The sequence below is a fragment of the Ambystoma mexicanum genome, chromosome 7p (assembly GCF_040938575.1).
Source record: "Ambystoma mexicanum isolate Mex_15411 chromosome 7p, UKY_AmexF1_1, whole genome shotgun sequence".
NCBI lineage: Eukaryota > Metazoa > Chordata > Amphibia > Caudata > Ambystomatidae > Ambystoma > Ambystoma mexicanum.
This window is the reverse complement of record NC_090939.1, coordinates 276,137,866-276,158,970: the sequence shown is the minus strand read 5'-3', so window position 1 is coordinate 276,158,970 and position 21,105 is coordinate 276,137,866.

The window sequence follows — 21,105 nt, the reverse complement described above, 5'->3', positions numbered from 1 at the left end:
TGGTATGATGTACAGAACCGCATTTGAAACATTAAAATGAAATATTGCCTGCACACGTGTGAATTTTTTCTTTGGGGAAAAAAAGAAAAATGTTGTTTGAAAACAAGTGTAACACAGTGGCTTTTGCTTGCACAGAAATCTCAGTGTGGGTGGGGGTTTGGCTATAAATGTACATTCTGTTTTTCCCCACAAGACTTCAAACACCTTGAGGCCCCAAATACTAGAAAAAACTGTTTTAAGCTCGGGCACAAGATTCCATTGAAAGCCTGGCCTCATTGGAAGTCACATTAATCAGTGAACACTTCCACAATGGCATGTGAGGTGGCTGAAAGTGTGAGTATCCTCTGTTCAGCCAGACTAGCAGGCAGAACTGGAAAAGGGAACAAAGAAAGCCTGTGAGGCTAGTGCATGACCAATAAGTGTGATTTCCTCCAGCACCCACTCTGAAGGATGAACTGTCAAACTTCAAAGGGCATCATAAAAGTCCTTTGATGCAAGCCGAGCCAGGAGGAGACAGTTTTCTATAGGGGGTTGCAGCAATGCCCCCATATGGGACCATTCCTCCCCATTCACATTAAAAGACTCGGAATCAGTGATCATTTCGTATTGTGCTAATTTTCCCTGTGATTTTTAGGCGGATGTAAAGAGACCAAGTACATGTTTCTAGCATTTTGTGAACTGAAATGGCCAAGAAAGATGTGTTCCTGGCTGAATTATAAATGGGACAAATATTGGGGGGAAGATGCAAAATGTGATTATGAACATGTGAAATCATTGGCAGAATTTTAACTACTATGCATTTCATGAAAAGGGCAAAAATGTGCCAAATGGCGATGCTACCTCGCACAGAGTTGGCGATCAGTTTGTCCGATTCCCTGTGACCCATTGAATCCGCATATCTACTTTTTATGATGGTGGCTAGTATAAATTTGAAGTTAGGATCCATAAATAATTTTTACTAAAAAGTGGACCTGAGCAATAAAGAAATGTCATAAATGCAAACAGACAAAGGATGTCCTTTCCCCTGCACCATTAGGGCCAGGGGGAGGAGAGAGGGATGGTAGGCTGTCTTATCCCAAGTTAGGAGTAATTCCGGAGTACTCCCCCAGATTGTAAAAAGAATGATGTCATTTGGGCTATTTAAGAGGGACACAGAGAGATATAAGAGATCCATCCATCCATCCACAGCAAGATACACAGATGCCAGATCCAAACACACAAGAATCCAGGAGACAGGAGAGGAGGAAGCTAATCCCATCCAAGAGAGTGCCGTGACCTGATTCTTGGCTAGCTGATCCCATCCAAGAGAATGAAGTGACCAGACCTTGGCCTAGCTGTCCAGAATCCCTTCCAGGAGGGTGCAGTGATCAGACCCTTGCCTACTTGTCCAAAATCCCATCCAGGAGAGCGCAGTGACCAGATCCCTTGCCCAAGCTGTCCAGAGTGACCAGGGACATTGCTGGCTTTCCAGAATTCCAAACCCAAGCTTACATTGTAAGTAGCAAATAAACCTCAGTTCCAAATTGCATACCCCTCTCTTTTGAATCTTGCATCCCATAGAAAATCCCATTGACAATCCCATTGAAAGTCCCAAATTGCCAGTATAATCCATTCACCTTTCCATAGAAGAATCTGTATTAGCCTGTGTATGTTATCATATTTCTTTTAAAATTCTTTCAGTTATCTGTGTAAGTCCTAAGTACCATTTTGAAGTAAATTAATTAATTCCCCTATAAGGAAATTCATGGTGCAAGCTGGTTAAAATTCAAAATTAACCCCCTTGGTTCAGTGTCTTTCTTCAATAACTATAGTCATTAAAATATAGCCTCAATATAAATAGTCTCTGTGTAACAAAGCCGAATGTGCCTGTGTACTATGTGCATTCTCACAAATTCATAATTTGCAGCTGTCCATAGAAAAAACCCAAACTGTAGTGCCATTGAGAACCATCCCTTTCTGTTAGAATCCTGTCCGTTATGTGCCTTTGTCCTTATCCTTGAAACCGATTCCCGATTGTGACAGCTAAGCCTTTTCTGTGGCTGCCTGTCATCACAAATCCTGTGTAAGAAACAAATTCCCATCTGCCATGTGTGTTTTTCTTTGGCATTTGTTTTCTTTCCCAAAATCAATTTTCTTACCTTGTGTGCATGTTGCCCTGGTGCCCTGTTTAGTAGTCTGTAAGTTTCCATGTCTTCTCGAGCATAGCAACACACATTTTTTTTCTAGCTGTCCCTAGCAGTTGTGAGTAACCATGGGAATAACAAGTAAAATCCAATTATGCCATTTTGCTCATGAATCGGGTTTTCATTTTCTTTTTTGGCCTCCCATCTGGGGGTGGTGGGCTGTATTCCCAATCTGATTGTTCTCTCTTTATACTGATTCCTTGTCACTGCCTTCCATCCAAAAATAATTAAGTTAGCAGATGTTTGGGGTGAGTGTTGCAGGGGAGGTTCTTAACTTTAGTGCTATCTATTTCTTTCAAAATGATTGTTCCTGTTTGCCAGTAGAGAGTCATGTAAATTGTGGTAGGATTTTGAACTAACTGTATTGTAGGAATCTTTTCATTTGTATTGCCACAACATTGGTGGTTACTGTCCAATTGTTTGATTTTGAATGTATTTTCATTAAACCATAAAATGAATAAATATCTTATTGATACACAGCGGCCTGCTTCCCAGTCCATTGTGATGCAGGGTGTTTGTAAAGGTGGGTGCAAGACGGGTTGGCGGCCTACTCAAATAAAAGAACCCGTGGTTGATTAAAAAATAGAAAGCATTTTTATTGTGCGCCACATTCATTGTCAGGGGAAGGAGTACCTGGCCAGATTGTGCCGTGTTATAAAACCGTTACAACACCCAACATGCCTTTTCCGTCACATTGTAAATACTAGGGTTTTTGTTATTTCACTGCAGCTACACTCTTTCACCTCTAAATCTCGTGAGCACTAACCCCAAAATGGCAACAGCAGTAGACAGCACAGTTGAGGGTACCACCCGGGCTCAAGGATTGCTCCATACAGGACTGTGTCATTGCATTCAGTAAACTCGGATTTTTAATCCAATGACCAGAACTCTTTTTGCCCAGTGTCCCCAAACTAGACACATATAAATCTTCAGATTGTACAGATCACGTCCCATCCTTGCAAATAATATCAGGAAACGCTTTGAAACACTGAGCGCTTTGAAACATTTGCCTGTGTATAGGAGCTATATAAATAAACAATACCATACCAACGGGTCAGTTTGCATTGACCACATGATTTAGTAATATACCCTTTTTTCAACAATCACCGAAGTTGAACTGCAAGAGACATACAACATCTTTTGCCAGAATCTTTTTGTTAAATTGCAACTCATGTTTCTCAGATACCTGGTTTCTGCCTCTCCGGATCAGACAGAGATTTACCTTTTGAAAGGCAGTGCCCACAAATGTGTCCCCCTGTCACACTTACGCAAACTAGTAACACAAACCTAAGGGCATTCTGATGTATTTGCAGCATCATGCGGAATCTAAATTTAAAATCCAATCATCGTCATTGCAGAGCCCTGTAGATCGATAGATTACATTAGCCCAGTAGCCAAGGTGTCATTTATCAAACATTGGCAGAGTTTCATGAATAACAGGAAAAGGTCGTTGATGATCAGGGGGACACTATGTTTGACAGGTAGAAAGGATTAGGTACTTTTAGTCCCCGCAAGCATGTATCATGTAGTAACTTTGAACTGATTAAATACCTTACAGCCTCAACATGGTCCCATATCAAAAAGTTGTGTACGCAGGCAAAAGTGTATTTTAGTTTTCAACTATATCTTAACTAGAGTACTGCTTTTATGTGTCACGTGTGCAGCCATTAGTGAGTGGGGTTCTACGCTGAAATACCAGATAAAACATCGCGAGGCAGAAATAAAGGATTTTTTAAAATCGAATTTCCAAAATAATGCCTTTTCGGTTTTTTGCACTTTTTATTAATGTGGGGGGAGACCTCTCGCAGTCCCCCCTCCCCACATCCCCTGTACCTTAATGTATTCCCTTACCCCACATCCCATCTATTTTTTTTGCAAAAAAATACAAAAAAGTCCAAAAACTGGATTAAAAGAATTCAGTGTTTTCAGCCTCGTTATTTGACATTCTTTTTTGAGGAAATACCTCTATGGCAATGGCGCGCACAGCAGAGGCTGGAGTCCCTGCCTTCATACGCCGGTGCAGGCTCATATGGGCAGTTAATACTGCCTCATGCCACATATAGACTCACATTCCTAGTGTAGTCAGCACAAAAAAGGTACAGCTGCAGATGCTCAGTTGCTGCCATCATGTGACATGTGCAACTTCACATGCCCGGTATAACCTCTCAGGCAAGGTGAACACTAATTTGCCCAGCGAAGTGAAGTGAAGCCTCACACTCTCAAATGCTGCCATATTCTGCCAGGTAGAGCCTAATATTCCAGATATAACCATCAAATGCAAGATCCAACCTTACATGACCTGGTGTTTACACTATTTGCCAAGTGCGGCTTCACATGCATAAGTAATGCCCCATTTTCCAGGTAATTCCTCATTAGCCGGCCTATGGTCATCATGTGCATGCTACATACCCATAGGCCCAGATGCTGCAATTCACGTGCTGCCTTAAATGCCCACATGCAGCCTCCTCCATTGCAACAACCAGATGCCAGCAGTGCCACAATGTGCAAATATATCTGCAACCCGCCACGCCAAATAGGCCTAGACATGTGAAATGTTATACAAATTGAACATACATGCACAAATACAGATACACAACCAAGGATGCGTAAATGAATGAGCAGTAATGCTGGGTAACGGCCCTGCATTTTAGTGAGTGTTCCCTTGATTTAGAAATCCAATTAAAGCATGAACTATGCCAATCTGATCGCTGACTGACTGCTTATTGGTCAGCATCAATCCTTATCACATTTTCTGACATGTGCATATATGGAATAGTGTTGAAATAGTGGATTACACCCTTGCATTGCTTCATGAAGAGCACACGCAAACGAATGTAAAGTGAATCTGCTTTCACATTTACAAAAAAAAAAATAGGTCTTTGTTTCTTTGTAGTAGAGAGCTGGGCAGTCCAATTCATAAAAGCCAGAAATAAAATGTTTCTGGAGTTTTTAATGCAATTGGCCGGCCATTGCATGGCAGAGGCAGTGCCAGAGATTGCCAGGGACATTCCTGGGTTAACAGCTGGTTATCCCTAAACGATGTGCGCCCTATTGCCATCAGCTAGCCTTTCACTTGTTGATTTCTGAAAATGCCAGCTGCTCTTGCCCATGCCAGGTCAGGCATGCTCTGCAATCTGCTATACCTATGTACTCGGTAGGAGTGCCACCTTGCACCATCTGTCGCAATGCCTTCACTTCTACTGTTGCTCCTGCGAGTCCTGATGCTGAACTGTTTCCTGCTCAGACTGTTGCTTGTTCTGTTCATTGCAATTCGGTTCTTGGTACACCTATTATCATTAGTAGTCAGTGGTCGAAGTGTACGAAAAGAAGTAGTGGAATTATGTTCCCTGCTGGCCTTCACTCGATCCCCACAAACCCCATCGCTCCACCCCTTCCGACACACAATCCAAAACCCCAAACAAACACACCTGCCCTTTATGGGAATGTTCTGTGCAGTGCACTGAAGTGCAAGATTCAACTTCTTCCTGTACTTTTATTTTAAAACTAAACCATTCCAGAACGGTTTCTTTTTAAAAAAAAAGTATAGGAACGGTGAAACTTAAAAATAAAAAGTATAGGAGCACCGCTCCCAACCACTCCCGCCCACTTCGACCGCTGTTCGTAGTACTGAGAAAGACAATAGTTCTGGCTTTTATATTAATTTTGAGTGGTGTTTAGCCAGGCTCCCATCACCATTTGCCAGTTATTGGAATCACATGCTCGGGCCTCAGATTTGTGGGCATATATTGTGACGCTTTGGCAGTAAGAGACAAAGGGCCTGATTTACAGAAAGATTTGTATGGCGCATAAGGAAATTGCACTTGAAAAAGGCACTATGCGCCGTGCAAAAATAAATCCACTGATTCACAGATTGGCCTCTGCACAGGTTCCCTGCTCCGTGTGCCCTGTCCTTGTGCGAGGTGGGCGGGACTGGCAAAAGCAAAGACCAAGAAGGAGGCGGAATATTCAAAGGTCCTCACTAAATCAGAGAAATTAGGGATAGCCTGGGTGTAGGCAGGGAGGCACTGTGACAATGCACAAACACACCCCATGAAATGCAAACACACCTGTATTCAAGGAATCACGTCTGCATCTGCGCAAACCAAAAAGCAAAAAAATCCTACTGCCACCCGTGGACAGGTGCAAGGTGAGACTGCACCATGCAATCGCAGGTTTAGAACCCGCCATGCAATCATAGTGAAAGCTCGCCACCATGCCTGTCCCTGCATTGCTTGCATACCTACTGCTACATGGAAGGAGGAGAAGGAGGAGGAGGGCCAGAATCTACCATACACGCACAATGATATTCGGCATGCCGATAAGTAAGTCTATGGTGCACATCGCTTACCCCCCCCATGTCATCCTTGAATTGGTCAGGCGTGGGAGAATGATCTGGTGTCACGAGCCATGTGCTCACAACAAATACTGCTCTTTGTGAAAGTCTTGACTTTCAAACGTGCATGTATGTGTCTGTTACAGTATACATACATGTGGCCAGCAAGCAACAAATATATATATATAGCCAGGCTTTAATGCGTAGTAAATGCAAAATGTGCTGAGCAATGGGATGAACAAGTAGGTGAATGATGCAGGTAGTAGCATGAAATGGAGATGCAGTGGCCTGGTTGCAAATGCAAAACATGTGTGCCAATGTGGCAAGAGACCAGCCAAGTTGGATACGAACCCTGCAACCCGTCTGACCAAAAATGAAGTCTAAATGTGTGCATGTGGCCATGTATAGTTAGTGGCCAGCTAAATCAAAATACCATCCACGTGTGGACAGGCAAGCCAGGGTGACAGTCATCCTCCCTGCAAAGGTTACAGTCAAGGTTGCATCAAGGGACAACTGCACACATGTACCAAGTCATGTTGTGCCAAGGATGGACACGGATGTCACTGGTGTGCACTTACATGTACAACAGAGCATGGACACCCCAACTGCGCCTGCATCTTGAGTAAACATGACTATGTTATGTTATGTTATGTTATGTTATAGGACATTTGTATGGCGCTTTATGTACCATTGGTATGATCTCAAAGCGCAGTTGGTTGAACCCCCTCAGGGACCGTGGTCCATATCAGTTGAAAGAGTATAGTAGCATATAGTGCTTGGGTGCACTTGGTATGTGAGCAGCCAGAGTGGTTTTTGGGGTTGGCTGCATTCTAATGCTAAGTGTGGTGTGGTGGCTGTGTGAGATCAGTGCAATGTGCGCAGCAAGGAGGGTGGTTTCGGAGTGTGCATTCTCCCTGTCGTGAGGCATATGTAGGAGTGTATGTAGGCTGCTAGGCTGATTTTTTCATGGGATATAGCTGCGTTCTACCAGGCTGTTTAGGTGTTTTATGAGCGATATAGGTATGTGTGCAACTAGTCTAAATTGATTGAGGGGTGTAGCTGCATTCTATTGTTTGTTGATGTAAAGAGGATAGTGATCATAATGCTATGTATGACTGCCTGTGGTTATCTTCAAATTTCTATCTGCAAGTCATGCTAAGCTCCAAAATTCTATCTAGATGGGATGCATGCTAATCTCCATAATTCTATTTAGATGTGATGCATGCTAATCTCCAAAATTCTATCTAGATGTGAATCATGCTAATCTTTACAATTCTGTCTAGATGTGACACAAGGTTATCTTCACAATTCTATCTAGATGTGACGCTAGGTTATCTTCACAGTTCTATCTAGATGTGATGCATGCTAATCTCCAAAATTCTATCAAGATGCAAGTCATTCTAATATCACAATTCTATATAGCTGTGATGCAAGGTTATCTTCACAATTCTATCTAGATGCGTGTCATATTAATCTCCACAATTCTGTCTAGATGTTATGCAAAGTTATCTTCACAATTCTATCTAAATGTGATGCTAGGTTATCTTCACAGTTATATCTAGATGTGACGCATGCTAATCTCCAAAATTCTATCACGATGTGACTCATGCTAATCTCCACAATTCTATCTAGATGTGATGCAAGGTTATCTTCACAATTCTATCTAGATATGACACAAGATCATCTTCACAGTTCACAGGCCAATGGACAAGCAAAAAACCATGTTGCACGGCCACGTTTGGACACTAGCCAACATTAGTAGCCAAATGGGTGTGGTGCAAGCTGACATTCACAATTCTCTCTAAATATGATGCAAATTAATCTTCACAATTCTGTCTAGATATGACTCATTGCTAGTCTTCACAATTCTGTCTAGATGTGATGGAGGCTAGTATTACAGTTCTGTCTAGATATGACGCAATGCTACTCTTCACAATTCTGTCTAGATGTGATGGGGCTAATTTATACAATCCTGTCTAGGTGTGGTGCAAGCTAACTTTCACAATTCTCTCTAGAAGCGAAAGAGGCTAATCTTCACAGTTCTGTCTAGATGTGACGCAATGTTAATCTTTGCAGTTCTGTCTATATATGATGCAGGCTAGTATTATAGTTCTGTCTAGATATGACATAATGCTAGACTTCACAATTCTGTCTAGATGTGACAGAGACTAGTATTACAGTTCTGACTAGATATGGTGCAATGCTAGTTTTCACAATTCTGTCTAGATGTGACCAAGGCTAATCTTTACAATCCTGTCTAGGTGTGGTGCAAGCTGACATTCACAATTCTTTCTAGATGCGACAGAGGCTTATCTTCACAATTCTATCTAGACATGATGCAAGCTAGTATGACAGTTGTCTAGATATCACGCAATGCTAATTTTCGCAGCTCTTTCTCGATGTGACTCAATGGTAAACGTCACAATTCGGTTTAGATGTGATGCAATACTAAACTTCACAGTTCTCTCTAGATACGACAGAGGTTAATCTTCACAATTCTGTTAAGATGTGATGCATGCTAGTATTACAATCCTGTCTAGGTGTGCTGCAAGCTAATATTCACATTTCTCTCTAGATGTGACGCAAGCTAATCTTCACAATTCTGTCTAGATATGAAGCAGGCTAGGTGTTACAGTTCTGTCTAGATATTACGCAATGCTAGTCTTCACAATTCTCTCTAGATGTGATGGAGGCTAATCTTCACAATTCTGTCTAGATATGACGCAAGCTAGCATTACAGTTGTCTAGATATGACGCAATGCTAATCTTTGCAGTTCTGTCTAGATGTGACGCAATGCTAATCATCATAATTCGTTCTAGGTGTGACGCAATGCTAATCTTTGCAGTTCTGTCTAGATATGACGCAGGCTAGTATTATAGTTCTGTCTAGATATGACGTAATGCTAGTCTTCAAAATTCTGTCTAGATGTGACAGAGGCTAGTATTACAGTTCTGTCTAGATATGATGCAATGCTAGTCTTCACAATTCTGTCTAGATGTGACCGAGGCTAATCTTTACAATCCTGTCTAGGTGTGGTGCAAGCTAACATTCACAATTCTCTCTAGAAGTGACAGAGGCTAATCTTCACAATTCTGTCTAGATATGACGCAAGCTAGTATTACAGTTGTCTAGTTATGACGCAGTGCTAATCTTCGCAGTTCTGTCTCGATGTGTCTCAATGCTGATCTTCACAATTCTGTCTAGATGTGATTGAATATTAATCTTCGCAGTTCTGTCTAGATGGGACAATGGTTAATCTTCACAATTCTGTTTAGATGTGACGCGCGCTAGTATTACAATCCTGTTTAGGTTTGACGCAAGCTAATATTCACAATTCTCTCTAGATGTGACGCAAGCTAATCCTCACAATTCTGTCTAGATATGACACAGGCTAGCTTAGAAAATGGGGTGGGAGGCCACAAAAAGCACAAGATAAACCCACTAGAATAGCACAAACTAATCAAAAAACGATTGGAAAAAAACACACAAACCCTTCCACAGGAGCACATGAAACTGGCCAAAAATGGATTAAAATCAATTTTTTTTTACAATTACTCATTGAGCATCAACCAGCCCCTAAGACTACTCCTCAAGTGCTTTCCTTAAACAATGATTCTAGATTGCAGTCCAGAAGGCAAGTAGAAATGGCTGCCAGGGACAGAGACAGAGAGACACCTGACTGTTCCAACCAATTGCAAGGGGAGGGCGGGGACAGGAAAAAAGCCAGAAACAAACAAAGGACTACACCTAAGGTACTATACCCTCCAGATAGAGGCCAGCTCAGAAAACAGGGTGGGAGGCCACAAAAAGCACGAGATAAACGCACCAGAATAGCACAAACTAGTCAACAAATGATTGAAAAAAACACAAACCCCTCCACAGGAGCACATGAAACAAGCCAAAAATTGATTAAAATCAATGTATAACTACACACTGAGCATCAACCAGCCCCTAAGACTGCTCTTCAAGTGCTTTCCTTAAAGATGCTTCTAGATTGCAGTACAAAAAGCAAGTAGAAATGGCTCCCACGGACAGAGGCAGCAAGACACCTGACTGTTTCAACCAATTGGAAGGGGGAGGGCGGGGACAGGAATAAAGCCAGAAACAAACAAAAGACTACACCCAAGGCACTGCACCCTCTAGATGCACGCCAGCTCAGAAAACAGTGTGGGAGGCCACAAAAAGCACATGGTAAACCCACCAGCATATCACAAACAGGTAACAAAAAGATTGAAAAAAAACACACACACACCTCCATGGGAGCACATGAAACAGGCCAAAATTGATTCAAATCAATGTACAACTACTCACTGAGCATCAACCAGCCCCTAAGACTGCTCCTCAAGTGCTTTCCTTAAAGGATGCTTCTATACTGTATGTTACCAGCATGATGGCTGCCGTGGATCCCCCCCTACATTTCACTGGCATTGCACCCGTTCCTGGGTCACTATATGGCCAGAGCATTGAATGACACACACGTGCATGGCCCATTGCCAGAGGAGGAGCCATGTGAGTGCACGCAACACTGAGAGTGCACACTAAACAGACATGGCATAGATACTGTGCATGCTGATATGCAGTACCTGGACACATTGCCATGCAGGCAATGCCATTGAGGCACCTGTAAGGTGCAGTGAAGTGTCCTCTACACATCCAACAGCCACAATGCATTTCATGTGAAATGGACCCTCTTGTATGTACAGATGGAATGTCAGTCCCATGAAGTGGATTCCACTGTGCAACACCAATTCACTCATCCTTTGTCATGCACAGTGGTGTCATGATCACATGTATCAGTCACACATATCACTCACCTGTTGCATGTTCAAATGTATTAATACCTCTGATGCCAACAACATGTTCACTCGAGATGAGGCTAGAGGCTACCTCCTCAAAAGGAGTGAGCTCCTCAATATGAGGAGAACCACCACCAGTTGCCTCTAGAGAGGACACATTTGCACCAAGCTTCTCCTTAGTTAGGTCATCCATCCACCTATGCACCTCTTTCACAGTGTGCCTCTTCACCCCACAGACATTCTCCAGGTAAGTCACCTCCTGCCACTTCCGCATATGCTGGGACAGTGTCAGGGTGCTTCGTGCCCAGGGGTACAACTCAGACTGGTGCTCATCCACATAGTTCATGAGGATTTGTAATTCCTCCTCTGTAAATGTCCTCTTCTGGCTCTTGCCATTCCCAGTGACTGGTGGCTGTCCCTGGGTCGTAGGGGTAACAGTGGTACCTTCAGTGCCTGTGCCAGTGGTTCATCCCCAGCATGTGGTGGTTGTGCTCTCCCCCTGGCAAGTATTGGTCATGCTCCTCTCCCCTTCACGGCTCTCCCACGCCTGACAGTTCCCCTTCCATCCATGTCAGCAGACTGGAATATGGATATTTGCAATTCTTGCAGTTCGGCACTTGCGCCGCATATTCTCTGCTTATTCCCGTATCGCTGATCACAGATATGCTCCACGTCCTCCGACCATTACAATTATGCACCACCTATTTGTAGTAACCCACACATGTGCAGTTTGCACGGTGTGACATGCGTAACTTACTTGACACTTGTTTTGGCATCTGGAGTTGCATGATCCACTGACAGCTTCATACCACCGGTTCAAAACCCATCTTGGCCTGCTCTCACACTCCTGCAATCCCTCCAGTGTGGAATTCTGAGACAGTTTGCTGTACATTGCCAATGGTCCATTGTTAAAATTTCACTTCATTGGTGTCTGCTGCTACTCAGTACAGGTGAGTGACAGAATTGCAAAAGGGCAACTGGTGGCTCTGTGGCTGCATGCAAGAAGGTGAGAGCGGGATGGTGGCACCCATGGGGAGGGAGTACTGTGGGGGCACAGTGTGTTGCAGGTAGGTGCTTACCTATGCAATAATATGCACATGTTGCATGGATACTGTCGCAATGCGTAGTAATTCACTAAACATTTTACCCTCATACATTTGGTAGCTGCTACAACAGATGCATTAATTGTTCTGGCAAGCTGCCTAAATTGGTTAGGCTGCAGAGACATGTACAGCTGGTCATTGTGTATGCATGTGTGAGTGTGTCGGTCCATGCCCAGGTGTCACTTCTGATATTGGCAGTGGCTGATTGGCCTTCAACGGCTGAATCAAAATAGGGCCAGGGATTGGGGACAACGTCCTGGGAGCATGCTTGGGGCCATGAACTGTGGGCGTGCTCCATGGGGATCAAACAGACTGGCGTTATGTCATACCAGTGATGGCTGTTACACCTCTATCTCTGTCAAAGGTGCATCCCAGACCCTGTGCGTTCCCATCAGCATCAACTCTAACATGTCGGCCACCTCCACCTCAAAGGTTGCGCAAATGAGACCTGCTAACTTCTCGGGGACAGAAGTTGCCATACTCTGTGAACAGGTGATGCAGCACTATGGTGCCCTGTTCCACCTGGAGCAGCAGTTTGGGGCGGTTGGTCATAGGAGGATCTGGCGGGACATCGCCACAGCCGTTAATGTTGAGGGTGTGGCCGTACATACCCCAGAAAACATTAAAAAAGACATGGGAATATACAAGGATTCGGAGCCAAAAGAAGGCCAGGGTGGCCATCAAGGCAGGACCCACTGCAGAGGTGCACTCGGGCGGGCGCCATATGACTTTGCCTCTCCATCGCTAAATCCGGCAGAGGGTGAATCCGGATCTTCATGTCCAGTTCCTCATACTGGATGGCCAGATTCAGATCCAGGCTGAAGTTCCCCACTATCAGTTCAATGGGGCAAAATGTGTATGCCATGTGATGAGAATACAGTTTGGTAGGACGATTGCCGATGGACACAGCAATGTAGTGTAACATAATGGTGCATGTGTGGTTGCACTCTGTGTGGGTTCTATAGGTGTGAGGACCTTGGGAGGATGTGCCAAGGGGCTCCTTGTATTCAGCCGTGGCCTTGACGAGTTGCATGTTGACATTAATGGTGTTGGGCCATGTGTTAGAGATCAAGGGGTATTCACCCTTCACGTTAACTTCCCAGTGGTATATTTATGGATGGACACATGTGGTCCAATTCAGGGGTGAGTGCCCAAGCCCTAATATACATTGTAGGATGTGTATTTACCTTTGGTGGATTTGAGGGCTTGGGTGACACATCTGGTCCAGTACATAGTCGGTTGTTGGCTGATGTGATGCATGTGAAGATGGACATTGATTGTGATGGGTGATGGATAGCTAACTTTCCAGGTGGCTGTGGTAGTCTATGGAGGGGAGCAGGGAGTCTGCCATGTCCACCTTACCCATGTCCATGTACCATGGTCATGTGCGGGAAGAGGGTCCTTGGTCAGTGGAGGATGAGAAATGTGTGTCTATAGCGCAATGATGATGGCTGTGTGTCTTGGTACTATAGTCCACTCCTCACATATGCCCCATCCATGTTCCCAGTTTGCCATGGTGACTTTTTGCCATTGTGGTGGCGACTGCTCATTCTCTGCAGATACATGCATGCATTTGAGGGGGTTTGACATCTTGTATTTCGGCTCACATGTCTGTCTGTTCTGGGTGATTGGTTGCAGTCGTATTGTGATGGTACCATGCCAATCTTCGGACATGCACATGTGTACACACATGCTGAACTGCATCTCCTCTCTCCCTTTCTAGCCAGTGTTGCATTCAGAGGAGGAGTCCAGCATGGAGGACAAGCCAGTTGCAAAGGCAAGGCCTTCCTGGAGGCTGCGTAGACCATGACCTAGGATCCCGTTATTCACCTCCTGAGGGACATGTGGCTGCCGAGGGTACATCTTTGGATGGCGCTGGGGATACCCTACAGGCACTTGCCATGGACCTGGAGTCCTCAGGGGCAGGGAGATTCAGTCATCCCCACAGACAGGCCGGTTTCCACAGAGGTGCCATCTGGGGTGTCAGGGTCAGGTGTGGTGGAGGGGGAGGGCGCAATTGTGGGCCTGTCCATGGTGTCTTTTGGGGGTACATCGTTGGATGTGCATGCTGGGGACATGTGCCTGGGGCAGGCGGTTGTGCAGGACACAGTGGTTGAGTCAGCTATTTACACTGTCCCAGGGCCATCGTTTACAGGGCTGCACACCTACGTTGACGCCACAACACAAACTAGCAGTGAGTCCTGATGAGGCCATTCAGGGTGGGGTGTTGCCCATGTTCTTATTGGGCCGTGGCTGCCAGATGGCTTCACTGGAGGCCCTGGGCATGAACTGCAGTCAACTTGACATCCATCACGGGAAGGTGTGCCACAAAATGTCGCAGATGGCTGGTGCACTGCTCATTGTGACAAAAATGGCACAGGCGATGCAAATGACACCCATCTCCTCCTTAGCAACTATGCACCAGGCACCCACAGATGTGGCCTCCAGGCTTGCAACCACCTCAGGCTCCTCTGCCCACATACACCCATTTGCATGTCTGATGCCTGATTCACGCTCAGAGGGTGTACAAGTGGCCACAGAGGGCATTTCGGTGGTACCAGGCTCTGATATGTCAGTCACACATGGTGTGACAATGCAGGTGGACATGGCACTTGATGAAAGTGGTGGGGTAGTACTCCCCTCCAGGAGTCAGTCATCTCTCCGGAGGGAGGCCCAGCACCAGAGGTGGGCTGCCAGGCGGCAGGAGCAGGTTTGGCAGCAGAGGCAGGCACAACGGTGGCTCTTGGCATGGAGGACACAGCAGGCATACTTGGTCTGGCAGCTTGCAGGGCAACGGATTCATGTGGCCACAACATGCCAACTTCAACGCATGTGGCAGCAGGAGGAAGAGAAGCTGCATGCTATGGAGGAGGCAACTGCCAGGGCCAGGGCTGCAGCAAGTGCTAGGCTTGAGGAGTTACATGCTGCCATTCTGGGGAGAGCATAAGGCCTGCACAGCAACTTGGCAGTCAACTCGTAAGACTGTGCAGCCCCTCAGGGACAGCACAGCGGCACACTTCCTGCAGCAAGTGAAGGCAGAGTCAGAAGCAGCATTGGAGATTGAGTTGTCAGGAATTGGACTGGAGAGCTACTGTTGAAGTTTTTTGTGTGTTGGCATCATCATTGTTAGTTTTCCTGTGAAGTTATTTTGGACTAATTGTTCCATAGTTTTTGTTCAGTTTCCATTCCAATACAGTTTTGTAGTGCATGTCACACTGGTCTGTTTTTGAGGGTGCATGCCACATAATAGTGTGGTATGCTTCTCGGGATTCATGTGTCATCACTCAGCCTATCATGGTTTTGTGTTGACAAGGTTCTGTGTAGCATTTGTACATGCATCTGTTCGCTGTGCATATAGGATTCAGGGTTACGTGTGCACATTGCCAACAAACAAAGTGTGTGCTGTATGCAGGTGTGAGGTTCACAGACATGCGCTGATGGCTCAGCATATGTGGATGTATTCATTGTGGCCTTCCCGGTCCATGCATGTAGTCAATGCATGTGCGTGGGATTGGTACATGTATGTGTGTGGTGTGCAGACTGTCATGTGCATCTATGACTGTATGCGTGTGAGGGTGGTGGTGGGGTATTTTTATCGTTCGTTATTGTGCTTATCACTGTTGTCATACATTATATTCCTTGCACAAATAGTCATGTATCCATGTGTGTCGCCTGTACAGGTCTATGTTTGACTATGTGTGACAATGATGACTGTGCCTTGCAGTGCACATGGATGTTGCACTACAGACGCATGTTTACATGTGATGTAGTTAGGGTATATGGCCCCACTTCTCATATGTGTTTGGGATTGTGTCATGGATATGGGTGTGCTCTCATGGGGGACGTTACTATCGCTCAAGGCTTCACCAATGTTGCATGTGTGTCACAGGTGTGTTGGGTGTGGTTATGTTGCCAGTGATGGTGTTCATTGCTCTGTGATTTCGATGACCCCAGTGATGGTCACTATCATGCTCAGAATATTTGTATTTGTATTGTATTTATATAGCGCCTTAATCCAATGTGCTTGCATGTATTGAGAATGTCTGTGCTGCTGGATTTGTACTTTTGTGCAGGTGAAGAGGGGGTCTCTGGAATGGCCCTCGTGTCCCCTATGCATATCTCAACCCAAAGAATGAGAAACGAAAGATGTAACTCGCTGTTCGGCCAACCACCAGGCACACCACTGTATCCTACATGTGCAAAGAGATATTCTCTCAGATGACCTTTTAAACCATATCCAGTTTACGCTTCAATGAGACACATGCCTCATCGATGTATCAGGTTCACTGATGACAAAGTCCAGCAATGATGATGTCACCAGGGACACACATAGCAGCATTAGTCACAAAGCAAATTTGCATTCCTGCACGAAGATACTCAGACACACATACACATATGCATGGAGAACATGCTTACACCTTCTATAGATCGAGGACAGATACATGTACATACTGTCAAGAGCTTTTCCTTTTCCTTAGCCAAATGCAGAAACCTAAGAAAGCCAAACATATGTGGACCGAGCTTGCAATCGCTTTATTGCAATTAAACAAATGACTTTATGGGGACGCATAAGGAACCTATAGGGCTCTATCGCGACTAACCTCTAAGAAGATATTAGAACAAATAGGGAAACCATAGAATGACTGTAGTGAATACACATGAAACCACAGGCCTCAAATACATGGAGGGACAAGTGCAGTCCCTGCAACACAAAGCACAGGGACGGTGTTCGCAGCCCAGGACAAGGGCGGGTGGAAAATTCCTGATTCGCGATGTGGCAATCCACCTGAGAAATACAGAAAAAAATCATCATGATTGTAGACAGAAAGGCTCAGTTTTGTGGTCCTCACACACGTGACCCAGCAGAACCGAACAATGGCTATTTACTCATGGTGAGAAGAGAAGCTGTTCCCAGCGAAGCATTCAAGATTGATAGATGCATTGTCCACCAAAAACTGCAAACTGCAGGGACTCTCTCAGGCTAGGTGATCAGACCAGTGGCAACAAAGGGAACACACAAATGAGAGAGAGGCTCCTGCCTCTCTCCTACCATGTACAATGCCTATACCAAACTACTATTCGCTGCACTTGATTCCATGGGGGTTATTTACACCAAATTCGCTGACGACACTCACATCCTGATCCCCATCACAGGTGATTATAAACAAGATACCACCACCATTAACAAAATCTATGCCATCATTCAAAACTGGATGGCCACAAACAGCCTCAGCTTCAATGACGAAAAAACAGAGATTCTCATCATAGGCTCCCCGGCCCGACTCAAATCTGTAAACACAGACTATACTGCCATCACCATTGATTGGACGTCTATCCCAGTCCTTAAACAGGTAAAAACCCTGGGTTTATCTCTAAACACCAACCTAAATATGTCTAAGAACATCATCGCTCTTTCTTCTTCCAAGGCCTATACATCCATCATTATTTCACTCAGCCATCAATTCCTCACACCACAAAACTGCCTTACACTAGCCCGAACCCTCATACTATCAAAACTGGATTACTGTAACATCCTACTATTAGGTACCACAACTACAAACCTGGCAAACTACAACTGTTGTAAAACAAAGCCCTTTGGGCAGCTTTTGGCCTAAAAAGGAATTAACATATTTCTAGCATCATACGAGAAGCTCACTGGCTCCGCATCCAAGTGAGAATAATTTTCAAAACCCTGACAACTGCACATAAATGCATCACTAATGCGGGTGCCACCTACCTAAATAACTGTGTATCTCAAAAAAGATCGATCAGAACTTTAAGATTCGTATCCAGTACACATCTGACTGTTTCCAGGTTCAAGAGTAAAAGAGCAGGAGGTGCCAGCTTTCCGTTAGCTGCCCCCAAACTTTGAAATTCACTACCAAACCACATCAGGAACAAGCCCTCACACAAGTGCTTTAAGAGGCTGATCAAGACCTGGCTATTCACAAATACAACTTGGCCACTACCAACACTACCACACCCGCCCCTTCTCGTAGCCCACTGCTCGGTGCATGGACTTGTGATGGTACCTACTTCTAGCCCACCTCCCACTTTCCCTTAGCCAACTACTCTGTGCAAGGATTTGCTATTGTACCTACCCTCTCCTCTTCTCCCCACCCAATATTCTGTGTATAAATGTATAATGTACCTACTTATAATTTTAATTTCTGCTGTAACTGTCAGGTCCTGTCTTCTGAATTCCTCTGGAGCTGCTGAACCCCACAGACCCACAAAAGTGTCTAGTGCCCAACTGATTGTAACCTACAGCTGAACTCAGGACACCCCTGGGGGAAAGGGGACATGGGATAAAATAAAAAACTCAGACAATGACTCCTCCTCTTTCTTGGGATGGATATGTGCATAAGGGAGAAAGAGTACACAAATAACTTAGTCTGATGATACTCCTCCACCTAGTATCCATCCCCAGGAAATCAACTGTACCTGAGATTTCCTCTGCGAATGCCTAGAGGAATTATGCAGTTTATCGGTTGAATTGAGCTGACTACAGATTATAAGGAGAAAGTCTGTTTTCATGAAATGATTAAACATTACTTCCCTCCTATTACCATTATCCGTGCTGCTCCTATGCAGTACTGAAGGAGTTCAAAGAAGTTCATCCGTTTTTCTCAAAAGAAAGTTTTTGGTTTAGCTGAATCAAAGTCAATGAAGAATTGGTTTCTTCCTTTCCAAGCTGGCAGTACTCAAAAGGTTTGATGAGTGTCAGTCCAACGTTTCATCCCTGACCTAAATACTGGGCTTTTTCTCATTCAACTGAAAGGAATTGTTTTGTAGTCAATTGGTTCCTCTTATATTGAAAGGAACAACTTTCCTCCTCCCTAGACCTATTTTCCTACTTAAATTCAATATTTGTTATTTCTATTTATATTTCCACCAAAAAACGCTAACTACATTAATAACCTTAGTCAAAAAATGTAAGGGTAACATCTAACTGAATGCACCCTGAAGCCAAAACTACAGACACCCAATTCTGTGTGACAGTTTACAACAATGTATTTGCATGCAGCTCACCGCCAGCTGAGCGAGACTACAAAAATTAACATTGACTTTATTAAGAAGCGGAGGAACATAGCAAGGTAACGTTCTCTGCCTGCTGAACACGACTCAGCTGTTTACAAAAATCAACAAAGACTTCCACTAGAAGCCGATGAACGTTAAATGCATAGCGTTCCCTGTGAAATAAAAAGCACTCTTACTCAATTAACCACTACCTGACTTCGAAGGGAACAATCGCCGTCCTCACAACCAAAATAAAATCACAACCGGAAAGCCGGAAGCCTGAAGAGAGCTGCAGGGCTCCAAGCTGCACTGAAAAAGAAAGTTACATTAGCCGCGCTGACGAAAAATGAATCAGCGTCTTTGTACACGAAGACTTGAAAACAAACCCTTCATAAATGCGCACATGCGCACAGCTAACCTAATGCCTCAAAGACCTAAAATCTCATACGCACATGCGCACAATAACTTCACTGAACGAAATATCAGAAGAAAACAAAACGGAACTAAAGGAGAGTACTAACAATCCTGCAATAATTTAGATCAATATATTCTACTCTCAAAGACTTATTAATCCTAGTTATTTGTACTTATTACTTATAACACATCTATCTGAGAAAAATGGATGTAGTCATAAATCTTTACTGCTCTTCTTTCTTCTTGAACTTGTTCTTCTTAATAGTTAGTTCTTCTTTAGGTTTTTTCCAGGAAACTCCAGGCTAAACACCCAGAGAAAATAACCACATGACCTATCTCCTTGACAAATCTTAATGAAAGGCAGTTTAGAATGTTCAACTCTGCCCTTTGTTTAAGCCACAGCCAATCAAAATTCCAGACTGCCTCCACCATTTGGACTTGGGAAATCGCTCTCACTCTGAATTGGTAATGTTGAGGGCCAAACTAAATGAACCAAGAACTGAAGAAAAATAAATGCAACAATCAGAAAACAAATATTTACATGAGAGAGTACTACTGGTCACTACTGCTCTGAAACCTGACAGTACCCCCTCTCCAAGGCCCTGACCCAGGGCCTGGCTAACAAGGGTTTTTCTATGAAATTTGGCCACAAGTAGAGGAGCATGGACATCCTGAGCTTTCTCCCAAGAACGCTCTTCTGGGCCAAAACCCTTCCAATCAATGAGGTATTGAATCTTCCCTCTAACTCTCCTAGAATCAAGAATTGATTTAACTTCAAATTCTTCTGATTGATCCTCAAGAATCACTGGTTTTGGAACAACTTCCAACCTGGTACCCTCCAGAAAAGATTTTAGCTGACTCACATGGAAAGTCGGATGTGTTTTTAAAGAACAGTGTAACTTCAATCTCACTGCAACAGGACTGATAATCTTTTCAATTTCAAAGAGACCCACAAAACATGGACTGAATTTATTTCACACCTTAATTCTAAGATATCTGGTTGATATCCAAACCTTGTCAGCCTCTGAATAATCTGGACTCAGTCTTTGCCCCTTATCAGCAAATCTTTTATAACTAGTTTTACTCTTATGCAAAGCCTTAATTGATAATTCCAGATTAACCCTCATAGTTTGCAATCTCTCCTCTACTGCTGGGTTAATAACCTCTCTTCCCTCAATCAACTCTCTCAAAAATCGAGGATGGAAACCACGAGCCAAAAAGAATGGGGACATAGTTGTAGAATCCTTTGTAGAGT